A 25,290-nucleotide genomic window follows, 5' to 3' on the forward strand; every position below is an offset into this window, starting at 1 on the left:
CTCCTTCCCCGACAGAGAGGTGACATTCCACGTCCCAAGAGCTAGCTTCTGCTGCCCGTGTCTGGTCCGTCGAGGCCCCTCACCTTCACTGCCACCCGTGCAGCAGCGCACCCGACCCAAGTGGTTCCTCCTGCGAGTGGTGGGCCCACAGGGTGGAGAGGAGGGAGGTGCCACGTCACTTTTTCGGGCTGTGCCCGGCCGGGCTCCGTGGCAAACCCGGCCACCAGGCTCTCGCTGGCGAGCCCTCCGTCTAGGCCTGGCTCCAGATGGGGGCCCCGGGCTTCCTCCGGGCAGGGTCTCTCTTCCTCATTTGGATTCGAATCCAAATACGAAATTCTGTTTTATGACCAGGAGCCCAGGACACGGCGGCTTGGGAAAAGTTTAGGTTCCTGACTCCACTCCCTCTATTTCCCTAGTGGAAGGACTCCTCCCCCTCTGCACCCATGGAGAAAGGACTCCTCCCCCTCTGCTCCCTTGGAGAAAGGACTCCTCCCCCTCTCCCCTCTGTTTGTATTGTTTTGTCCTGCGTCTTCTATGTTCCCACTCGTGGCCTGTACCTTGACTGTGTGAGTGGGCTTTATACCAAATCAGGTGTGTGTGTGAAAAATGTAACCCCACCAACCATGTATTTCTGTTCCAAGCCTCTTGGCGTCTCAAATGGCCATTCACTCGCTGTGTTTCCATTACAAAAAGAGGCCTGAGAGGGATTTATGAGACCCCAGAGGTGACGTACCACTCTGAATGGGTTTGGATCGCCGGTGATCAGCTGATCAGTGTTACAGCAGCGTGCTGCTCTTCCTCTAAGTGAGAAATACAGAATAGATGCAGTTTGATTTAAGGTGGCCTGTATGATTCAGGTCAACTTATGCACAAGTAACATGAAAGAAAACACTCCAGCTTAAAAATACCAGGCTCTTCAAAAGTGTTTTTTGGTAGACAGGCTGTGACCCCACTGCAGTACTGTGTGTGTGTGTTTGTGTGAAAATGGGAGAGAGGGAGCATGCAGCAAAGGACCACAGGTCCGAATCCAAACCGGCCACTGTAGCACTTATTTTAACAAGCCCGTGCACAGATCATTTTCTGCGCTGCATTCTTCATCACCACTGGATAAAAGTGTCTACTCTACTTCACCGTGTTGTTGTGGCGCCTGTACTACCACACGTCACACGTGTGCTATTTGTATTGTTTTGTATTTTTTTTTACTCCAAAATTAACTAATGTGGAAATGGACAGTATGTTTATGATAACCGTCCTACCCTTTTGAAGGCCATAGACTGGTTGTTCAATCGTTAAATTAGCCAGTTAAAGGTCCCATATTGTAAAAAGTGACATTTCCAAGTATTTTTTTTGCTGACTGATGTTGTCGTATTTCAAACTGACCACTTGTTCACAGCTTTTGCCTGTATGTCTTTTGAACTCCATGTCCCCAGTTTGCTTTTGAGTCTACACACTAAAGCTGAAATCACCCTGACGACATCACTGTAAGGTAGTTATTTAGAGGCAAATCTGACAAATTTATCATATGAAGTATTGATATGTAAAATTACTAGTACGTCTGGCGTCAAGCACGCCCTCACCTGGACTGGCGGGGAATTACGGGTTCAAAATGCAATTTATGCACTTAATAATTAATAATTATATTCATATTTGTTTTAATCGAGTAATTTCTTATCGAAATTGCATCCCTACACAGCAAAAAGTGGAGTGTTGAAATTTCAGGGTTAAACATTTCCGAGTTGATTTTCAATCCCAGAGTGTAATTTTAACACATTCCGATTTAAATGGCATTCAATGTTGGAGTTATTTGACAGAGTTGATCACACCAATGTTAACCCACCTCTGCAGAGATGTAATGAAGCTCCGCCCATGAATATGAATTATTTCCGTTGGAGTGTTGGATACAGAGTCTGCGCCATTTTCTCCCTCTCATGCAGTACTACAAGGTAAGTGCAATTAAGTCAAATTAAAGGAAACAATTATAATTTGATGCTGTGAAGTTAAGTATGAACAATGAAACATCTACAGAGAATATATGCCTTACAAATACGTGTTTGTTGCCAGGACTGAACAGCAAATTGTGCCTGGTGATTAGCTAGCTAGCATTCTATGGCAAGCAAGCTGTTTGCTAATAAAACTCCAACTTTATCAATGATAATTTAACAATTCACAAGCATGCTTTAAGAAAAAACAAAGCTTTATGTTTTTACTGTATAAACAATTGTTTGAGGCTGGAGCTTTTTTTTGCCTTCACTTTGAACATCAAAGGGGCCGCAAAAAAACATGTCCCAACCTGTAGGAATTTTACACACAATACTTTAGGCAAATCTGAAGGACCTCACAGAGTATATATTGCGTAATTCAAATTCTACAGGAGGCTTTCTGGAGTCACCAGAGTCACTGGTAGTTTAGTGCGCCAGCAGGCATTTATTAGCAGGAGGACATCGGAAGAAACAGACGTCTGGAGAAATGTTCTATTCTCTATCTAGAGTCACTGTGTGCAACACAGTACCCAGGATTAGAGGCAAGAAGTTCCTGATCTCTATTCTATCTGCTCCAGCATATAAACTTGTTACAAAGGCGTGGTTATGTGTCCGCTTGTACGTGCATATGTTTATTTCAGAAGTAGCCGTCCCGATTCCTCCAGCCCCGCCCGTCGGGGTATCATCTGTTTGGCATGACTTGTCTTCTTTATCTGTGAAGGAAGCATAGCACGGACAGCAAGTCTCTAATCTCAACTAGTTTGCCAGGTGCGTGTGTGCAAGCTGGCTAGTTCATTGTCTTTGTGACCTTGACTTCTACTGACTGAGTAGAAAAGCTTGAGCCAAAAGTTTGTGTGCTTTTGCTGGAAGCAGAAAAGTTTGAGCTTGGACTAATAATCACTATCACACTTTTAAATGATCATACCTAATAATCACACTTATCACATTCTTATTCAATTCAATTCAATTCAGTTTTATTTATAGTGCCAAATCATAACAGAAGTTATCTCAGGACACTTTACAGATTAGATAAAGACCACGCTCTATGATAAACAAAGACCCAACAATTCCCCCGTAGAGTACGGTGCCAACGAAAACCTTCCCTATTACAGGCAGGAACGTCAGGCAGACCCAGCTCTGTGGAGGACGGCCATCTGTCTTGACCGGTTGGGGAGGAAGAAAAGGAGAGAGAAAGAGAGAAAAGACGGACAGATGGACAGAGAAAGACAGAGACAGACACACTTATAGTATCCATTATAATATCTATAGTAATGTGAATATGACTTATATGTTATGGCAGTTAATACAGCAGAATAGTAGAAACAAGCACAGCTAAGGTTATAGATTATAATAGTAGCAGGAAGCGTCATGCAGGACCACGGCAACAGGCACCACCACGATCAGCAGAGACCTGCGAGACGACAAAGCACAAATTAATCATTACTAATACACACGCTAACACATGATTATTAATTCTTCAATCATTGATTATCACACTCTCATTAATCATTACTAATACACACGCTAACACATGATTATTAATTCTTCAATTCCCCCTGTTGATCACTCATCAGAGTGATCATTCCTCCGAGACCACAAAATCCTGGATGTCTAAAGGGATGCCACGGACGTGGCCTGCCAAGTTCCATAACTCTAACAATTATATGACCATGCCCATATAAGATAAATTACCACTAAAATAATGAATATTACAATAAACACACTAAGTGTCCACACACACACTGTTTGTTTTTCTGCTCCTTTTTTACCCTATTTATCCACTCTATATACTGTGATGTTTTTACTAATGGTGTATGTGGTTCAATCATAGATTATATGTCTTCACAGAAATCCCTTAACCCTTTTCGGTTCTGTTCTGACTTGGTCTAGGGACCATTTGGGCTCCTCCCCCTGTCTACACCTTGAAAGGTGAATCCACTTGTCACTGCCCTGCATTTTTTACTGCTGTGGAGGTTCTCTCCACTACCTGATGGGGTCCTGTCCACCTGGGGTGTGTCCACTTTCTTTTCAAGCTCTTCACATAGACCCAAGGTTCACCTAACAGAGTCAATGGGGCCGGCACTGGTCCTGACCCCCCCTTGGCTTCCTGCCAATGTCTTTACCCAGCCTTGGAGTTGAGTCACGTGGGACCGTGCTAGTCCTGGTGTGGCCCCTGGCTGCAGCGGTTCCTGTTGTCTTGGTCCGGGGATGGTGCGACCTGTAAGTAACTCATAAGGGGTACATTTATTTTCTCTGTTCACACTAGACCTCTTAGAGTATAATGCCATAGGCAAACAGTCTAATCATGATAGACCTGTAGTTGCCATCATTTTTGCTATTTTCTCTTTCCTTATTTCCTCCTCATGCTTAATGGGCAGACCTGAAGCTGTCACAAAACCTGCTCTCTCTCACTCTTTCAACTGACAATGGACTGCTGCACTGGCATATGCAGAGTCTGCATATGCCTTCCATCAGACTGTACAACGCTGCACAGCAACGCTGAGCGATGCTCAGGGAATAAACTCACACTACTCAAAGTGACCTATCACTGAAATGCACCTTTATCTCTCTTGCACATTAAAATCCACATAGCACATTGTAATATAGTGTTTATCTGTGATACTGTACTTTTATTTTATTTTATTGTTGTTCATATTTTGTATTTTATATTTTATCTTATTTTTAGTACTTCTGATTGCTTTGTACCGCTGCTACGATGACCTAATTTCCCCTCGGGGATAAATACAGTTATCTATCTATCTATCTATATATCATATATGTTCACTCTCTTTCCCTCACCATGCTTACAAGCTGCTGTCACTGCCATCACTTCCGCTAGCTGAGCCGACGGTTTTTCTGTCACTTCTCCTATACTTAGTGTCTCAAACTTTCCCTGATCTTTGATAACCACTACCCATGCTGCGCTTAGTCCTCCATTATCTTTTCTGAAACAGCAGCCGTCTACATACAAGTCCATGTCTGGTCGATCCAGTGGTTTGGCATGCAAGTCGGGTCTCACTTTAATGGCTTGCGCTGTCAGTGGAATGCAGTTATGTGGGTTTTTGTCATCTGGAACTGCTAAACAGCTTGCTGCATTAACTCCTTTGTGTATGTACGTTATGTTTGGCGCATTTAAACCGTTCTCTACTTTCCTCAGTCGAGAGCCTGGTAGAGTAAAAGCGGATGATGAGATTAACGCTATTATACTATGCCTGGTCAAAATTTTGAGTGGATGCCCTGCCACTAGGTGTTTTACTTTGCTTTTACATTTGTGGGGTACTGGGGTACCCACACCTTTGGTCCTGGTTTAACCTTAAATCTGGGTGGCTCTGGCGGTTCACATCGTCCTACGTCATTCTTTCCCTGTGCCCACACTGTGCTAGGTATTCTTCCTAACATGGTTTCTGTCTGTTCATGATCTGTACTTTCCCTGCCATGTGTTCGTGTGATTACCTTTTTCTCTAAAACTGACTGCAAGGTGGTGTGATGAGTGATCTTGTACACCTGTCCTTCTTTAGAGTATGTGACTGCCGGGATTGTGGTTTGTTCCCAGTCCTGTAACTGAGAGGCGTTTTTTACCATGGGCCCTAAATCTTTAGCTTGACTTCCTGCTCCTAATGCTAAGCTAATATGGGGTGCTGCAGTGTCACCCATGCTGTACCACTCTGCCTGTTCTGCAGTGAGCAGGACTCGTGCTGCTACTCCTTTCTTTGATACATATGTACTATGTGCTATGGTCACTTCTGTTTTTGCACTGTTTGGTCTTATTTACTTATATTTATTCACTCCATATTATATTATTACAAAACAGACAAAACAAGAACAACTGCACTATATCATGTGAATATCTATATATGTCTATTTCTATTTCTTCCCTTTTTAAAATTTAACTTTATCGCTTATTTTTGCTATTTTTAATCTTATTTTGTAATATTGTGTTGCTGCTGTGACAAAAGAATTTCCCTGTGTGCGGGGCATTAAAGGTTTTCTGATTCTGATTCTGATTCTGATATATACAGTCCAAAGTCAGTGTCCAAGGGAAACTCTCCACTTCCCTAAAACTTTCCTCATATACTTCTTCAGTTTGGGTGCGGTCATAGAGAAGAGTACAATAGGGAACGTCAGGGACCGGTTCATATGGGTGCACTGAGTGAATACACGGTTTCCATTGTTAATACAGTTTCAAAACATTGGTAATTGGCGGGTCTGGGTCCTCTTTCAATTGAGCCCAGTAAACTTTGGCTGACTGTTGCTGCTGATCAGGATCTTCCCCTAGGATCCATTGCCCATTGTTGCATCTTGAAGTAATTGTCTCTGGACAGTCTATTTTTACCCCATTCCGGAAATGAACTTGCACCCCCTGTGGGCCACATGGGATAGATGCTTTCAATCTAACTAGGACATCTCTTCCTAGCAGTGAGATTGGGCATTGTGGTGAATATACATAGCTTTGATGAAATTGATAACCAGCTATTTTAGTTGGGAGGGGTTCTCTGAAAGGGAGTGGCATTGGCTGTCCTCCAAATCCCACAAGGTCTATGGAATATTTGGGGAGCTGTTGACCGAACTGAGGTTGTATCAGAGTCGAATGTGTTGCTCCTGTATCGGCTAAAAAGTCCACTTTTCGTTCGTTCACTTCTCCCCGTAGCAAGGGGTCAGCCTCTCCCCTTGCCCTTGACCCTTGGCACCCCTAGTATTGGTCTGGATACCAGGTGCCTTGGGGCAACTGTTTACCTGGGGCCAGTTGTGGTTGCGGTGGCACATGCTGTTGTTGCTGCTGTGGAGGAGTCCCCCTCTTGGTGGCCCTCTCTGGTTTTGTGGACAGTCTCGTGCCCAATGTCCATGACCTCCACACACGAAATACCCATTGTCCCTAGCCCCCGGTGATCCGCCCCTGCCCCTTCCATAACCTCCTCGAGGATTAAAGCCTTGTCCTCTTCTATAATGTGCGTTCCATGGTCCCTCCGGAGGGGGTCCTGAGTAAAAATTGGCCTGCAACTGGGGATTCCCATTGGCGCTGGCTCCCCCTGTTGTTGGCTCATTTGTGCTTGTGTCTTTGCTTTAGCTGCATGTGGCTTGTGCCTTCCTCTCTGGCTTTTGCTAACTGTAATTTGGTCAGTTCATTCATTCATCTTCAACCGCTTATCCCGGGGTCGGGGTGGCTGGAGCCGATCCCAGCTGACATTGGGCGTGAGGCGAGGTACACCCTGGACAGGACGCCAGTCTATCGCAGGGCACATATAGATGAACAGAGACGGACAACCACTCACATCTACGGGCAATTTAGAGTCATCAATTAACCTAACACATGCATGTCTTTGGATTGTGGGAGGAAACCGGAGTACCCTGAGAAAACCCATGCAGACACGGGGAGAACATGCAAACTCCACACAGAAAGGCCCCAGCCAGGATGCGAACCTGGAACCTTCTTGCTGTGAGGCGACAGTGCTAACCACTACACCACCATGTAGCCCTAATTTGGTCATGGTTGTATTTTCAAATTCTTTATCTTTGTTTTGCTCGCAGCCTTTCTTTCATCTGCTCTACGCATGTGATGTTGAAGTGTCCTCATCCATATGTGTAATGGCTCTGTGTCTGCTGTGGGGTCATCCTCCATCTTTGCCTCCACTTCCTTATCTGTTCCTTTCATAACTGCAGCTTTAAACATTGATCCCTGCAGTGGATCTGACCCTGGGTTTGTTCCTGACCTTTCCTGCCAGTCTTTCCTGCATCTAATTGGTCTGTTGTCCCTAATCTGTATTTCTGTCCAATTAATCCTCTCACATCACCTATGGTGGGATACCGTGACTCTACTAAGGAGCTTTTCATAAAATCTAATATTTTAAAATTTACGGATATAGTCAAGCTAAAAATACTTGAAATCTTAATCAGAGCTGTAAAAAAAGATCTTCCTACAGGTATTCAATCTCTATTTAAATTAAGAAACAATTACTTTAATTTAAGAGGACTGCTTGATTTGAAACAGGAAAAGCAAGAACTAACATTAGACAAAGATGCGTGTCCGTTATTGGTGTAAAAATGTGGAATGACCTTAATGATAAACTGAAAGTAATTACAACACGACCGATATTTAAAAAGACCTTGAAATTTGAAATAATTATAGCATATGTATAAATGTTATAATTGGAAAAGAGAAAAATAAATAAGTAAATAAAAAAAGGGAAATGTTATCTATTTTGATTATTGCATACATGGAAATAAGAAAAAAGTAAACCTTATTTAAGCAAATATGAATTTTGATTTTGCAATTTTGATCTTTGCTTTGTGAGTATGTGTATGTATGTATAATATGTTTAAATGTATATAAAGTAAGTAAATGATTTCATTTATTTAGGTATAAGTAAATATACTTTTAATCAAATATATGTTAAATCATAAGTAAACATGTTGTGTTTAAACAGTTAGAACTGTGATGTTAGGGTGGGCTAATAAAAGCAAGTTGCTTCAGCCCAATCCTTTTTTTTGGTTGAAATTGTCAAAATATTATGTCATTTTATTTAACATCTGATGTATAACCAAAAATTAAATTCATTCATTCATTCATGGTGAGCTCTGTGCCTACGGTTGGACCAGCTAATTTCTGTAACCATATTCCAGCTCCGTCACTAAGTGGTGGTAGTTGTGCATTCATGTGTTCCTTGTCTGCTAAACTAAATGGTTTGTATATCGGTGGTCCTGTCCCTTTAGAGCGCACAAGAGGCATAATGTGAGACCTTTTACCACATGTTCTAAACGCTACTGGTCTTTTCTGCTCCATGCTGTGCCAGAAGTCGTAACTCATCTTCTAATTCTCTTCGATTCTTTTCCACTAATTCTAGCATCTCTACTAATTCCTGCATGTATACTCCCTCATCCTCACCTTCACTCCTGTCCTTCACTTCCCCGCCCCTTCTTTTCCTTTCTTGCTTCATGTCTCGTCTAGGTTTAGTTCCTGGTCCTCCGCTTCCGCATTCTAACACATCTTTAAATATCCTTCAAATCTGTCAATCTAGTCTTATGTTTCTTTTTATCCTGACTATGAGTAGGCCTTCCGGAAATGGCCTGTCCTACTACTCGCTGCCAGTATTCATCCCAACCTAATCCTGGGCCTGTAAATTACCTTTAATATAGCACATCATATTCCCAAAATGTGTAGTTGCATTTTCATGAGAAATCTCCTAAAATGTGTTTATTCTTACCGTTACTTCCTGTTTTTAGGCTTGTGCTTTTATTTTGATAGTGTGTAACCGGATAAGAGAAAAAAAAGGACAACTTTACAGGAAGTTAAGTGTATTGCAAACGGGTCTATCAAAAGTGCAAAAACTTAAGGAAATGTAAATTAACAAGTTTGTTTAGCACCTGGCTGATAAGGGCACAGGGTTTGTCATCATTTTGTTTTAATGTGGTGCTTAATGCGTTATCAATACGGGATGTCCTTGTGTTGCTTTGCATCGTTTTATACAAGTCTATTTTAAGCTACCAGTAACGCTGTTTTGGCGCGATTCAGAGCATCTGTCTTTCTGAAGGAGACAATTATTTAATTACACTGCTTGCTAGAATTTAATAAATACAGCATTATTTTAGTGTGCATTAACAATCTTTGGAAGTTAAAGCTGCAAACTGACAGTTATAATATCATTTTTTAAATTAAATATGTTTGTTTATTGCACTCTATTCTGAGTTTGTAATTAGGATAAAATAGGTTAAAAGGGATACTTCATGATTGTAAATGACAATTCATTTTCTGTAAAAGGTTAAAAACACACTATTTTGATATTGTTGAACATGATATTACAAAGATGGTAACATTATTTTTGTTTTATTCCATAGCTCTTACGGTGTGTTCAAGGTGTGTTCACGTTGTGTTCAGAGTCTTCAAGGTGATGGTGTGAAGATTTAATGGAGCAACGGTATCATCTATTTTGCCCAAAAAATAAACACTTGTGAAGCATCAGTTAAAGAGTCCGACCATCAATCAGCCAGGGACGCTACAGGGCCTGCCATAGTTATTTCAGCTGTTAAAGTACTATTCACAGGTATTTATTTATTTTTTATTCATACACACTCGTTATCTGGTCAGTGGATCTAGTCCCCAGTGATCTTCCCCTCACTCAAGCTTCTACTCTACCGTGATAGAGCGGAGTGAGACAATGAATCACCAGTTTTAATGACCAAAGGCAGAGTGTCACAGCCCCTTTATTTATGTACCCCCAGATAAGAGAAGACCAGTGGTGAGTTTAATCGTCAGGCTTTTCTGTGATGTCTGCAACAAGCTTCTACTGACAGTGTTTCACTATCAGCGGCTCCAGACAATGGTGTATCCACCATCACAGAAACCTACTCACACTTTTATCTGTTTGTGTTCTCCATTATCCTCGAAACCTCTCACACAACAATCCCACAAATAAACACAACTTTTAGGTATTTCTTATACTTTGGTTCCCAGAACCTTAGGTCCCAGACCTACAATTTTTCTTTGGTTCTCAGAACCTAGCTCCCAGAGCTACAAGTCGGTGGCTTTCTAGGCTCACCTAAGGGAAATCCCCCTGTGGCGCTTTTAGTCCTTAATGCCTAATGTATATTCGAGGGTTTCTACAGCCTCCGGCCTTTCTGCGTTCCCTGAACGTCTTACTGAGCACCGTTTATCCGCCTAGGACCTGTCTAGATTTAAGATCCCAACATTCCTTTACCTTTTACTCTTAAACTGATTCCAAATCAGTTTACCAGGCCTTTCTTTCAAATTGTCAGTCCACCGGCTAAATTTGGATCGAATTAACCTCTAGGAAACATACTGACTTTCTCCACCAATTTAGATTATAGTCCAAATCACAGTCTTTACTTCTTAAAAAGAATAGGTGACTGCTTACCTTTCTTAGTGGTTGGCGCCCTTGTGGAGAAGTTCAGTCGGTCCCAGGAGGTTCCCAGTGACTCCGCTTGGTCACCGGTCCAACCTCTGCAGCTCCTTTTACATGAGCCTCCTTGTTAGAATCACGTCCGGGGTCACCAAGTTTCTCTGTAGGAATTTTACACACAATACTTTAGTCAAATCAGAAGGACCTCACAGAGTATATATTGCGTTATTCAAATCCTACAGGAGGCTTTCTGGAGTCAACAGAGTCGTTGGCAGTTTAATGCGCCAGCAGGCATTTATTAGCAGAAGGACATCGGATGTAACAGACGTCTGGAGAAATGTTCTATTCTCTATCTATAGTAACTGTGTGCAAAACAGTACCCGTGATCAGAGGCAAGAAGTCCCTGATCTCTATTCTATCTGCACCAGCATATAAACTTGTTACAAAGGCATGGTTTATGTGTCTGCTTGTGCGTGCATATGTGTATTTCAGAAGTAGCAGCTGCTCCAGCCTCCATCTTCCTCCCCGCGCGTCGGGGTAACCTCTGTTTCCACATGACTCGTCTTCTTTATCTGTGAAGGAAGCACATATTCTCATCCTCCCTACAGCCTGTCTGCTTGTATGGTTGTTGTTTGCGAACGACGTTGCTCTAATCTTAACTAGTTGCTAGGTGCGTTTGTGCAAGCTGGCTATTTCATTGTCTTTGTGACCTTGACTGACGTGAAAGTTCGTGTGCTGATGTTTTGCAGAAAGTTTGAGCCTGGCAGAGGCACACACTATCACACTTCTTAAATGATTATACTTATTGCGTCTTATTATTACACTCTCGTTAATCATTACTAATACACACGCTAACACATGATTATGATACTTCTTTCATTGTTTGTTAATTCTTCACATGTCAAACTATTAGAAATCAATCAGTTATGGTGATTAACATACATAGTCTTTTATAATATTGGACACTTAATTCACCTCTCTTTTTCGTTTTAGTCTAAAGACTGGTGGAAGAAGACCATTAAACATGCTTTATGCCTCATTGGAAAAATGGGCAAACCTTCTGCCATGTCTGTAGAAAAAACAAATAGTCAAAATATGACAGACAAAAACAGACACAGACATATACCCCTCCAGGTGCAGGTTTTCCACTAGCACTGCACACCACCATCTCCGCAGAGCTGCCATGTCATCCTAAAGGAAGAACACTGCCACAAATACAAAGTGCATGTTTGTATTTTTCTATGTTGTACGGTAACCTCATGATCCCAAAGAGATATTATTTCTGTTTGATAATGTCTACTTACCACAGTGAAGTCAAATGGTGCATCCATATATGGGCTAAAGAGAAATATGCCGAGGCTGGCTTGTCTTTTCATCATTGTGGTGCTCATGGTTTTCATTAGCACTGGCAATTTAATAAGCCTTTAGCGGCCGACACAAACATCTCAGGGCAGGAAAAACCCTTACACATCTCACAGGTTGAAAAAAAAAACGTTATCAAAATGCATTTGCCACAGAGTGACAGCAGTATCCTCAAATTCCCGTGCATCAAAGATTGCTAGTTAGCGCGTAGTTAGCAACATTATCAACATAGTGAAGCTTACGGTTTTTTTTTTAACGTCTCCATTATCTTTATCATTTTCAGCCGTGACAGCAAGTATGCTCAAATTCCCGCCTACTTTCTGATATCATATGTCACTTCCGTCAAGCCAGGAGCTTGTGCTCCGGGTCTGCAGCTGGATGCTACTCGAAAAATGACATAATGGCCCTCGACACATGCTATAAACAGGAGTTTGCCAATTTTAAAGAAGACGTCAACAACAAGCTTAAAGCCAACATTGACGAACTGCAGGACCAGAAGAAAAGTCTTAACGAGGCACAAACACGCATCGAGGAACTCGAGACATTCAACATGTAAGCCAACGACGTTCTATTGACAACCCTTCGTGAGCAGAGAAAGCTACAGGAAAAGCTAACCTACCTCAAGGGAAGGTCCAGGAAGAACAATGTACGGGTATATTGAGTCCCGGAGGGCTTGGAAGGGGACTCGGTCATCGGTTTTGTTGAGGAGCTGCTACAGCGAGAGCTAACTCTACCAGAAGGGATCAACCTGCTAATTTAGCGAGCACACCGAGCAGCAGCGAGCAGACCCGGCCCCGGTAAGACTCCACTGTCTATAATCATAAAATTTCTCCAGTTTGATACCAAGGAGATGATATTACGGAAAGCCTGGCAAAAACGGGTTAAGCTTGGTAACACAGCCCTGTTCTTTGACAACGATTACGCGGCCGAGTTGGTACAGAAACACAGAACCTATATGGAGATCACAAAGACCCTCAAGGCTAAAGGCATTCGGTTCCAGACGCCCCTGACCAGGATCAGAATCCACTGGTCTGACAGACCTCGGCCCTACGTCAGAGGCAGCTAGAGAGATGAGGAAAAGGGGAATGGATGTACAGATGAGGGAAGGTGTTGAGGGGCACACGATAGAGGAGTGGATACAAGTAACATCGCGGTGGCAACACGTCGGAGGACTATGGGTGCCTGAATAACTTAACGGGGAAAAGCGGCAGGAGTTTTGGAGAGTGAAGACGGAGATGCAGATGCGATTAGGGGGTAGCCTTAAAATAAGTATAATTCATGATATACATACGGCCTACTAACTGTATAGTACGACATGTCAATGAACGGGCATATATGAGGCAAAAAGGGTAGGGAAAAGGTATTATTTGCTTTTATATTAATTTAAACATTTTTGTTCATAAATATGTAGAACAGTTAAGTGGTAATGTATCCTTGAGAAAATGTCAGGGTAGGGGGAAAAATAATGGGAAGAATGGGCTTAATCAGTGAAATACCCCAGGAGATAATATTTGGTTATTTATCTGCCTATTGTTAAGTATTGAGTTTGTATACTAGGTTATAGCTTGCCTCCCACTACTAGGCTTAGGTATAGAAGGCAAGGGAGACTTTATGCAGGACCTCGATTCACCTCTTGTGAGGGGCCATTCCCTTGCTGGGGGACCTTCCCCTCTCCTCCCAGCAGGGGCACGGGCATGATTGTAGAGGCCCGATGTTATCGGAAGCATTGTTTTGGTGTTCAAGTTAATATTGTTGTTAGAACTGTAGGCGTCAGTAAAAGAAAGGAGGAGAGGCAACATAGTCAACCTAAAGTGGTGTCTCTAAATGTGAATGGGTTAAATTATCCAATGAAAAGAGAGAAGGTCATAGGTTAGTTAGTTAGGGATTTAAAAATACATTCTATTCTCCATACAAAACTGTGAGGAAAAGAGGGGTAATGATTTTAATTTCAAATGCAATACAATTTGAGACTTTAAAGGTAATGAAAGATAAAGAAGGAAGATACATTCTAGTAAAGGGGAAAATAGATTATCAACTAGTTACACTCGTTAATGTCTATGCACCTCCCGACAGTGATACGAGTTTCTTCAAGAATTTATTTGAAGTTGTCGTTCAAGAAATAAAAGGGATACTAATATGTGGAGAACAAAAGAAACAGCTGATTAGCCATGGGCAACAGCTGTAGAGGTCAAGCTATTTTGAAGTAAGATTTTTTCATCATGGATATATGGGTTTGTTTTGTTTTTTAAAAAAAGAATTGATTTCCTTTTTATGTTTGCATTATTACTTAATAATGTAGGCCAGTGTTTCTTCAGCGCCAAATCTATTAGGATTGGGTAGATTTTATTTATATATCTTGCAACTGATGACTATATATTATAAACATGAGGATATTATTTTAATATGTGGAAGGGAGAGGTTGTACTTGCACCACTTCTATTTATTAGCATTTTATGGATACATCAAAACAGAAGAATATTTTAGACATTCAAATTACAAGCTGGAATGTAAGGGGGAATTGACCAAACTGAAACAAGTACTAAACAGGATAAAAAAAAATCTCAACTCAAAAATAGTCTTTCTACAAGAGACACATATGATTACTTCAGACATACGTACACTCCTTGAGTAAATGATGGCCAGGTCAGGTATTTCTGTAACGGGTTTGGTTAGGACCCAATAGCAGCACAAATACAGGCAGGAATCGTTGGTAACAAACTTTATTGGCTTTGGTGCAGGGGATAATCAGAGTCACGGGGCTGCAGGTAGCCACAGAGGAGACTGGAGTAACACTCACTCTGAAGAGCTGAACCAGGTAACCACCAGTTAGCCACAGGAGCCGACAGGCAGAATCCAGAAGGGGACAGGCGAGGATCGTGGTCAGGGACGGAAGGCTGAGGTGATTTCCAGGAGATCTGTCAGGCAGGATAGTCGGAGGCAGGCTGGGTCGAAACTGGGAGATCAGGCAGAGTAACGCTGGAGAGTCTAGTGCAAGCATCTAGAACAATCTGGCAATGAGTGAGTGTGGAGTTGGGGCTTAAATACAGCCAGAGCAGGGAGCACAGGTGAGTGGAGTTGGCTTGATGAGAGGGGTGTGTCTGATTGGCAGATTGAAGCAGGTGTAGAGTGTGAGGCAGAGATGAACTGTGAACCCCTCCCTTAAGGGGCGACTCCTGGCGACCCAAACAAACCAATGCAGGGCCGGGTGGGTGGAGGGGGTCCGGAGGAGAGTTAATATTAGTCAGAGACGTCCACCTCCATCCCCTCATCCCTGACTGTAGGGAATGCGTCATCTGCATCCGAGGGAGGGTAACTGGTTCTGGCGGGTTGATCGGGGTGACGCTGATGAAAGTCCCTGACGAGGTGGTGATCCAATATGTGTCTGGCAGGAACCCAGGATCTCTCCTCGGGGCCGTATCCCTCCCAATCCACCAGGTATTGGAGGCCCCTTCCATGTTGGCGGGACTGCAGGAGATGACGGACCGTGTAGGTGAGGCCTCCGTCAATGAAACGAGGAGGTGGAGGAGGTGGGATGGCGGGGACCAGGGCAGTCTCTCGGACCGGTTTGATTCTGGAGACTTGGAATGTGGGATGAACACGCATTGATCTGGGGAGTTTGAGTCTCACCGCTGCGGGATTGATGATCTTGATCACCTCGAAGGGACCAATGAAGCGAGGAGCCAGCTTCTTTGACTCCACCCTCAGGGGAAGGTCAAGGGTGGAGAGCCAAACCCTTTGACCAAGCTGATATTCTGGAGCCTGGGAGCGGTGGCGGTTAGAGGCAGAGGCATAGCGTCCAGCGGCTTTGAGGAGAGCAGCTCGAGCTCGGATCCAGGTCCTGCGGCAGCGGTGGATGAAGGCCTGGACGGATGGACAAGAAGTCTCTCTCTCCAGGGTCGGGAACAGAGGTGGCTGGTAGCCATAGACGCACTGGAAGGGAGAGAGGCCTGTGGCGGAACTGGTCAGGGTGTTGTGCGAGTATTCCACCCACAGGAGCTGTTCGGACCAAGATGAGGGGGATTGGGATGACATGCAGCGGAGTGCCGTCTCCATCTCCTGATTTTTGCGTTCCGTCTGACCGTTAGACTGGGGATGGTATCCTGATGAGAGACTGACGGTGGCCCCCAGGAGTGAGCAGAATTCTCTCCAGAAAACAGAGGCGAACTGGGGGCCCTGATCAGAAACCACGTCTACTGGGATGCCATGGAGGCGGACAACATGTTTAAGCAACAGTCTTGCAGTCCCTTTAGCTGAAGGGAGTTTGGGCAGGGGCACAAAGTGGGCCATCTTGCTGAACCGGTCCACCACCGTCAAAATGGTGGTGTTGCCATTGGACGGTGGTAGACCGGTGACGAAGTCCACGGACATGTGTGACCATGGACGATGAGGTATCGGTAGTGGGTGCAGAAGACCAGCAGGAGCTTGGAGTGTGGGTTTATGTTGGTTGCAGGCGGGGCAGGCGTTGACGAAGCTCCGTGTATCCTCAGCCAGAGTGGACCACCAGAAGCGACGCTGCACAACCTCCTTCGTCCGCTGGATCCCAGGGTGACAGGTGAGGTTGGAGCTGTGAGCCCACTGGAGGACCTCGGATCGGAGGTCAGGTGGAACATACAGACGTTCTGGTGGACAGGAACTGGGTCCAGGCTGGTCCTGGATGGCAGCTCTGACCCTCTCCTCCACCTCCCAGGTAAGTGTGGCGATGAGGCGTGAAGCTGGAAGAATGGTTTCAGGCTCTCGAGCCTCCTTCTCCTCCTGAAACTGCCGAGACAAGGCATCAGGTTTGACGTTGCGGGACCCCGGCCGATATGAGAGGGAGAAGTTGAATCTGGTGAGGAAGAGAGACCACCGGGCCTGGCGGGAGTTCAGTCTCTTGGCTGACTGGATGTACTCCAGGTTCTTGTGATCCGTCCACACCAGGAACGGCAGTTTGGTCCCCTCTAACCAGTGACACCACTCCTCCAGAGCCAACTTCTCCAGAAGGGCACCTTGGAGGAGGTGAGGGCTGTGAGAGGGGCTGCCACCGTGCTGTACCCTCTGATGAACCTCTGGTAAAAGTTGGCAAAGCCCAGAAATCGTTGAAGCTGCTTACGGGAGTCTGGAGTGGGCCAGAAGGTGACAGCAGAGACCTTGGCAGAGTCCATCTGGATGGTCCCCTTCCCTATGACGTACCCCAGGAAGGAGACAGATGTAGCGTGGAATTCACACTTCTCAGCCTTTACAAAGAGAGAATTCTCCAGGAGGCGTTGGAGAACCCTCTGGACATGGTGGATGTGTTCGTCTATGGAACGAGAGAAGATCAGGATGTCGTCGAGGTAGAAGACAAACTTATTAAGCATATCCCTGAGTACGTCATTCACCAGGGCCTGGAAGACAGCAGGAGCATTTGTGAGGCCAAAAGGCATCACCAGGTACTCGTAGTGGCCGGTAGGGGTGTTGAATGCCGTCTTCCATTCGTCTCCCTCTCGGACCCGGACCAGGTGGTAGGCATTGGGTAGGTCGAGCTTTGTGATGATGGTGGCTCCCTCCAGGAGCTCGAACGCTGAGGCGATGAGGGGCAGGGGACAACGTTTTTTCACCGTAATGTCATTTAGTCCTCGATAATCAATACAGGGGCGGAGCGTCTTGTCCTTCTTAGCCACAAAGAAGAAACCCGCCCCTGCTGGAGATGATGAGGGTCGGATGATGCCTGCGGCCAAGGAGTCATTGATGTAGGTGTCCATGGCTTCTCTCTCAGAGGCGGATATAGAGTACAGGCGACCCCTGGGTGGAACAGAACCAGGCTGGAGGTCGATGCCGCAGTCATAGGGTCTATGCGGGGGAAGAGAGGTTGCCTTTGCTTTGCTGAAGACCTCTCGGAAGTCTAGGTATTCAGCGGGGACCCCCGACATATCTGGAGCAGGGCTGGAGCAGGTAGATGACTGAGGAGCGGTGGCTTGTTTAAGGCAGACTTGATGACACGTAGAACTCCAACCTAGGATCGCCCCTGTGGTCCAGTCTATGTGTGGATTATGACGCCGGAGCCAAGGAAATCCCAGGAGGAGTGGATGACGAGGAGAGGGCAGGATATGAAACTGGATAGTCTCATGGTGGTTGCCAGACAGGATCATGTGGATGGGCACTGTCTGGTGGGTGACAGTTCCCAGGAGGTGACCGTCCAGGGCATTGGCAGGAGCAGGAACTGGCAGGCGAATTCGACCAACGCCTAGCTGAAGAGCTAGGTTGTTGTCGATGATGTTAGCGTCTGAACCAGAGTCTATGAGTGCGGCAAGAGTCTGAGAGCCTTGGGGTAGCAGTACAAATACAGGCAGGAATCGTTGGTAACAATCTTTATTGGCTTTGGTGCAGGGAATAGTCAGAGTCATGGCGCTGCAGGTAGCCACAGAGGAGACTGGAGTAACACTCACTCTGAAGAGCTGAACCAGGTAACCACCAGTTAGCCACAGGAGCCGACAGGCAGAATCCAGAAGGGGACAGGCGAGGATCGTGGTCAGGGACGGAAGGCTGAGGTGATTTCCAGGAGATCGGTCAGGCAGGATAGTCGGAGGCAGGCTGGGTCGAAACCGGGAGATCAGGCAGAGTAACGCTGGAGAGTCTAGTGCAAGCATCGAGAACAATCTGGCAATGAGTGAGTGTGGAGTTGGGGCTTAAATACAGCCAGAGCAGAGAGCACAGGTGAGTGGAGTTGGCTTGATGGCAGATTGAAGCAGGTGCAGAGTGTGAGGCAGAGATGAACTGTGACAATTTCAGGCCTCCCACAGTACTTATGCAAGAGGCGTAGTCATTTTTATACACAAATAAATTCCATTTCAAATCATAACCACTACCCAAGATCCATATGGAAGGTACATTATAGTTCAAGGTAATATTGTGTCACAAAAAATAAATCTTATAAATGTATATGGTCCTAACGAAGACAATCCATCATTTTTTGAAAAGCTTTTCTGACTGTGTCTGCCTTGGAGGGACTTTATGTTTTTGGGGGAGATTTCAACTGTGCCCTGCGACCCAATGTTAGATAGACACACAAATTGATATGACACATACGCAAACTAGGAAAACACTAAGTAACCATATGGAGAATTTAAGATTAGTTGAAATTTGGAGATCACAGAACTTAAATAAGAGGGAATATTCTTGCTATTCAAGCTCATATAAAACCCACTCGCGCATTGATTACTTCCTAATCTCTAGGGAATTGATGTACAATGTCAAGAATAGCTGGTACGGCTCGTGACTCTGCTGGGAACCAGAGGGTCGCCAGTTCGAGTCCATGTGTGAACCATGAATGGAGCGTGGACTGGTGGCTGGAGAGGTGCCAGTTCATCTCCTGGGCACTGCCGAGGTGCTGTTGAGCAAGGCACCGAACCCCCAACTGCTGGGGGCGCTAATCCATTGGCAGAGAAAAAAATTTAATTTCCCTTGCGGGATAAATAAAAGTAATTCTTCTTCAATAGTATAGTAATAAGTGATCACGCATCAGTGTCTATGGAGATTAATTTAGGTAAATTTGAGCGCTGCTCAAGATGGAGGCTACAGATTAATCTGCTACAGGACCCATCCTTCGTTAAATTTGTGGAAAGTTGCATTGATAAATATTTTGAAACAAATACAAATGAAACTACGGCCAGCATTGGGTGGGAAGCATTTAAGGCCTACATCAGGGGAGAAATGATCAGCTAAAAGAGATCTAAGACCAAGCGCTATAACCAAGAGTTACATTTACTAGAAAACCAAATTAAAAAAGCTGAAACTGAATTTTATAATGATAATGACCCTGGAAAATGACATAACATATATGTTATGAGAGCTAGTTATGATAAGTTAACAACTGATAAAGTTGCTGAAAGCCTAATGTGGATGAAACAAACATACTATGACCAAGGGGAAAAGGCAGGTAAATTATTGGCATGGAGGACAAAGAAAATGCAAGCTGAAAGAACCATAAATAGTATAAAATCAAACTCTGGCAATGTAGTTATGGACCCCGTAGAGATAAATAACACTTTTAGAAATTTTTATAAATTGTTATACAAATCAGAATGTACAGAAAATAGAGAAGCTCAGAAGACATTTCTTGACCTGTTGCAATTTCCGACTATATCAGAGGACGAGAAAATAACACTAGATGGTCCATTAACAACAAAAGAACTTGATGAAGCTATAGGAGACATCAGTAGCAGTAAGGCGCTGGACCAGAAGTTTTACAAAACATTTCAAAGACAGCTATTAAGGCCGCTTCTGGACATGTATGAAGAGTCGTGTATGAAAGGAATACTCCAAGATTCTTTAAGGTTAGCTATAATAACCCTAATATTAAAACCAAATTAGCCCCCAACCGAATGCTCATCTTACAAGCCAATTAGTTTAATGGGATGTGATATAAAAATGACTTGCAAAACACTCTCTAGAAGATTAGATAAATACCTCCCTCAGCTGATTATTGATGATCAACAAAACAGACAGGGTTACCATTATATAAGAAGAGTCCTAAATATACTATATGAGAAATATGACGCAAAGGACACAGCACTGCTGTCGGTCGATGCAAGCCAGGCATTTGATAGGACAGAATGGGGTTACCTCTTTGAAGTACTTCCAAAATTTGGGTTAGGGAAAACGTTTCTAAAATGGCTCCAACTGCTATATACAAATCCATCTGTTGAGATTTTAACCAATAATACCATCTCCAAACCCTTTAGTCTACAGAGATCCACTCGCCAGGGTTGTCCATTATCTCCACTATTATTCACAATTCACACAAGCAATTGAACCCCTAGCTATAGCTGTAAGAGTACATAAGAGTTTATCAGGTATAACAATTGGGAAGGTCGATCATCACATCTCTTTATATGCGGATGATATCATATTTTTCCTGACAAACTTAAAAAATAGTATTCCTAGTCTAATGAGATTAATTGACACTTTTGGAGGGATATCCGGATATAAAATTAATAATTCTAAATCAGTGTTAATGTTTCTCAATAAGGAAGAAAGCTATGATCTCCTCCCATAATAGATACCCTATTTATGACAACGACTAAAGGTTTCAGGTACTTGGGTGTTAAAATTACTCCTGAACTCAGTGAAATAATCTCAATGAACTATGACCCTCTGGTGGATGATGTAAATGAAATACTGAATCGATGGTCTAATTTGCTCCATGTTGGGTCGAATAAATCTTATAAAAATGGCAGTTTCACCTAAATTTTTATACTATTTTCAAACACTTCCATTGCCATTATCAAACAAGTTCTATGATAAGCTTAATAAACTACTTGGCTAGACTCCGCCTTAATCTACTATATTTGCCTTATGAAAGAGGGGGGCTTTAACTTCCAAATCTTAGATGGTACTATATGGCTTCCCAACTGACTGCATCATCATGCTATTTTTGCACAGCGGCGCCCCCAGCCTGGGTAAACATTGAACAGGAGTCCGTTCCGGATCTACCATTAAAGTTGTATCTATATTCCTCTGACATAAAAACATTAAAAAAGCACACAAAAAATCAGTTTCTCAAAAATACAATTTCAATATGGCATGCTGCACATAAGCATGTGGGTGACATGCCAGCACTGTCTCAATTCACCCTTCACACCCGTTAAGAAAGATGGAGAATTTAGGTTATGGAATATAAAAGGCATTCAGAAAATGATGGATCTTTACAAAGATGGAGTTTTGCTTTCCTTTGATCAATGTGTTTGAGATATCAAATTCCAAAAAAACACTTGAAAACACATACAAAACTTTAAAACACCTACAAAAAGATATATGTCTAAAAAATCCAAACTAATAATGTGTATACCACCTTTGTCAAAACTTGAGGAAGTTACACTTGTAAATTTAGGAAGGAAAGGACATGTATCTAGATATTACAACATATTAGTTGCAAATAGCCCTGAATCAGCACGCGAGGAACTAAACGCTTGGAAGCTGGATATTAAGGAGGATATTGATAAGACGGATTGGAATAATGCTTGTTTAAGAGCAAAAAAATAGACAATTAATACAAGGTTTAAATTACTCCAATATAAGTGGCTTATGAGGATGTATATAACCCCTGTCAGGCTTCATTATATGTCTGCTAATATCCCTGATGTGTGCTCTAAATGCTTGACTGAGAAAGGGACTCTATTTCACTGTCAATGGGAATGTGTAAAGATCAAGGATTTTTGGAAGGATTTTTTAAAATGTTTGTCAGACTTGTTAAACACCAGAGTCCCTTTAAATGCCGGGTTCTGTTTGCTTGGAATATATCCGAAGAACTTTAAACGGACCTTGAAACTGACCGGACTATTAGACTTTGGACTTCTCCAGGCCAGGAGGGCAATCGCGTTGTGTTGGAGGAGCATGGAAGCACCATCACTACGGATGTGGATAAAGGAACTATCGCAATGTGTTGGTCTGGAAAGAGTAACTTACATTGCTAAGGGCAAACGGAAAGACTTTGTTAAGCTTTTGGAACCATATATGAATAAAATTAAAGATGGATGGCCCTACTTGAAAGAAAATCATAAATGATGATGGAAAGTGTTTTTTTTATTTATTTCTACTTTACTTTAGATAAGTGCAAGGGGATGAGGGTGTTCGGGTGTGTGAGAATGTGTGTGTTTGGGGAATGTGAGTATGTGTAGTCCTACATTAAATTGCATTATCAATATTATTGTTGGGTTCTTCTAAGAAAAATTACAATAAACATATTGTGGGAAAAAAATATGTGGAGGGGATTTTAACATTACACTGAATCACGATTTGGACACATCTAGTATAAAGAAAAGTAGCAAAATTTAAGTGTCCCGATACTTAAATACTGTATTAACAGAGCTAGGAATTTCAGATGTTTGGAGGGAGCTACATCCATCCAAGTCCACAGGGACTTTCCATTCTACTCAGCTCCCCACTCAGTCTACACAAGGATAGATTATTTTTTCATGAATATATCAGATAGATTTAGAATAGACGAGTGTAAGATTGGAGTAGCTGAAATCAGATCATTGTATTTGCCACCTGACACTAAATACATACAGCAGGAAAAGAAATACTGTATGGAGAAGGAATGTTTGTGTGCTAAATAATCCAGGAATTGTTGAGGAGATCAAAACTGAAATAAATACATACAGGAAATAGAACGACAATGGAGAAGTGGATTTTACTATTATTTGGGATGCCATGAAAGCAGTTATGCAGGGAAAACTAATATCACGAGCAGCATGCAACAAGAAAGAAGGACTGAAATTATATCAGAAGAAGATTGAAGAGCTTAAACAGTTAATACAAAAACATGAAGACTCAAAGAATGCAGGTTTACTTCAACAAATCAAGGAAGTGAAGACAAAAGTAAATGAGATATTAGAAGAAGTGGAAAAGAAATCTAGACTTCTGAAGCAGACTTACTACGAATTAGGCCCCAGAGCTACAAAATTACTAGCGAGGCGAATAAGGAAAAAGCAACTCATGAATACAATTCATAAAATCAGAGATTGTTGAGATCAACCTGCAGTTACCTCCCCGGGTCCGTTGATCGGAGGATAGAAGGAGAGATCTTGAGGCGATGGCTTGAGATCACACCAAAATCTTTATTGGAGCACTTTGCAAAGCGGAGACAAGTTCTGATACAACTCAAACCAGGTCATACATCAGACGAGTCTGTTGTTGTCTAGGGGTAGCGGCTTTATAAACCCTTCTGTCGATGGAAACGCCTTAAAGGTAAAAAAGGCGTCAATGGGCGTTAATCTGCCTGGCAACACATTATAACACTAAAAGCTGAGTCAAGGAAATTAGTGCATGTCCCTATATGGCTATCTAGAGAGACAGATGTGTCTGTGTTTGCAACACACGAAATTGTTAGTTAATGAGTATGTGTGTGTGTGCCTAAAATAAGGAAATGAGCATTCCTCTGTTCTTTAGAATCATAACGAGGTGATGTGTGAGAGAGCACGAGATCTCTATCTTGCACACTCTACAGAACTGAACTCTCTTTTCTGTGAGGCTCTGTGATGCAAGTTATTATCTGCTCAACCAGCCAGGACTAGTCTCATTCCAGGGGTTTATGTACCATGACCCCACTGTGCACCAACTTCAGTTTAGCCATTTCAAAAGCCATCTGACCGAGCAGCTCATTTCTCTATCTTCCACAAGATCCTTCAACCAATTCACTGGAATTTGAACCAGGAAAAATACAAAAAGTATTTGAAAAGGCCAAGGATAAAGTACGCAGCTCTTCTGATTTCTAGGGACAGGCCTAACCAAACCTCTTAGAATACTAATACTTGGGTGTATTGGTGTGATCCTGTGTATACTGCGGGATAGAAAGATATAGAATTAGAAAGAAAGGGTTATCAAAATTCTAAGCTGGCTGACTTATGATTCTAAATTTAAACCAGGGGCAATGGATAGCATTTATGGACAATGGATAAACAAGGGAATAACAGCAATATGCACAATAATTGATCGGGGCAAAAAGGGAATATGGATTGGAGGATTTTGACCAATTTAGGTATTTACCAAATTAGAGACTTCTTTGAGAAAGAAATAAAGCCAGGTCTACTTTAGGAGCTGAACAAAGTAATTATAACACTACGTAATGCATATAAAAACATTACTGGAAAAGTGGCTTCAGCAATGAACCAGGGTCTGGAGCAGAACAGAGGAACTTCTACACTGTATATAAGAGACCGATGGATAAAGGAATCTAAAATACCATTAACTAAGGAGGACTGGTTCAACATATGTGATGTGCAGCAAACCACCACCAGCTCCAGGATGTGGAACGAATTTTGCTGGAAAAATATGAACAGGTTTTTTATTACTCCCAAAACAAAGAGAAAATTTTCAATTACACAACAAACATGCTGGAGACACTGGCCCTCATTTATCAAACGAACGTACGACAGAAAAACGTGCGTATGACCATTTCCAAGCAAACTTAGTCATTTATCAATTTGGACGTGAGCGGAAGCTACGATCAAATCTCACGTCAGGTCTGAGATTGTGTAAGCAAATTTGAGCCTGTAGATTTGCGGTGCAGCACAGCAAAATCTGGCTGAAAATAATTAACAAACCTCAGCTGTCATTAAGCATAAGCAATCACATATTAA

Source organism: Echiichthys vipera (genome assembly GCF_963691815.1).
Source record: "Echiichthys vipera genome assembly, chromosome: 20".
Lineage (NCBI taxonomy): Eukaryota > Metazoa > Chordata > Actinopteri > Perciformes > Trachinidae > Echiichthys > Echiichthys vipera.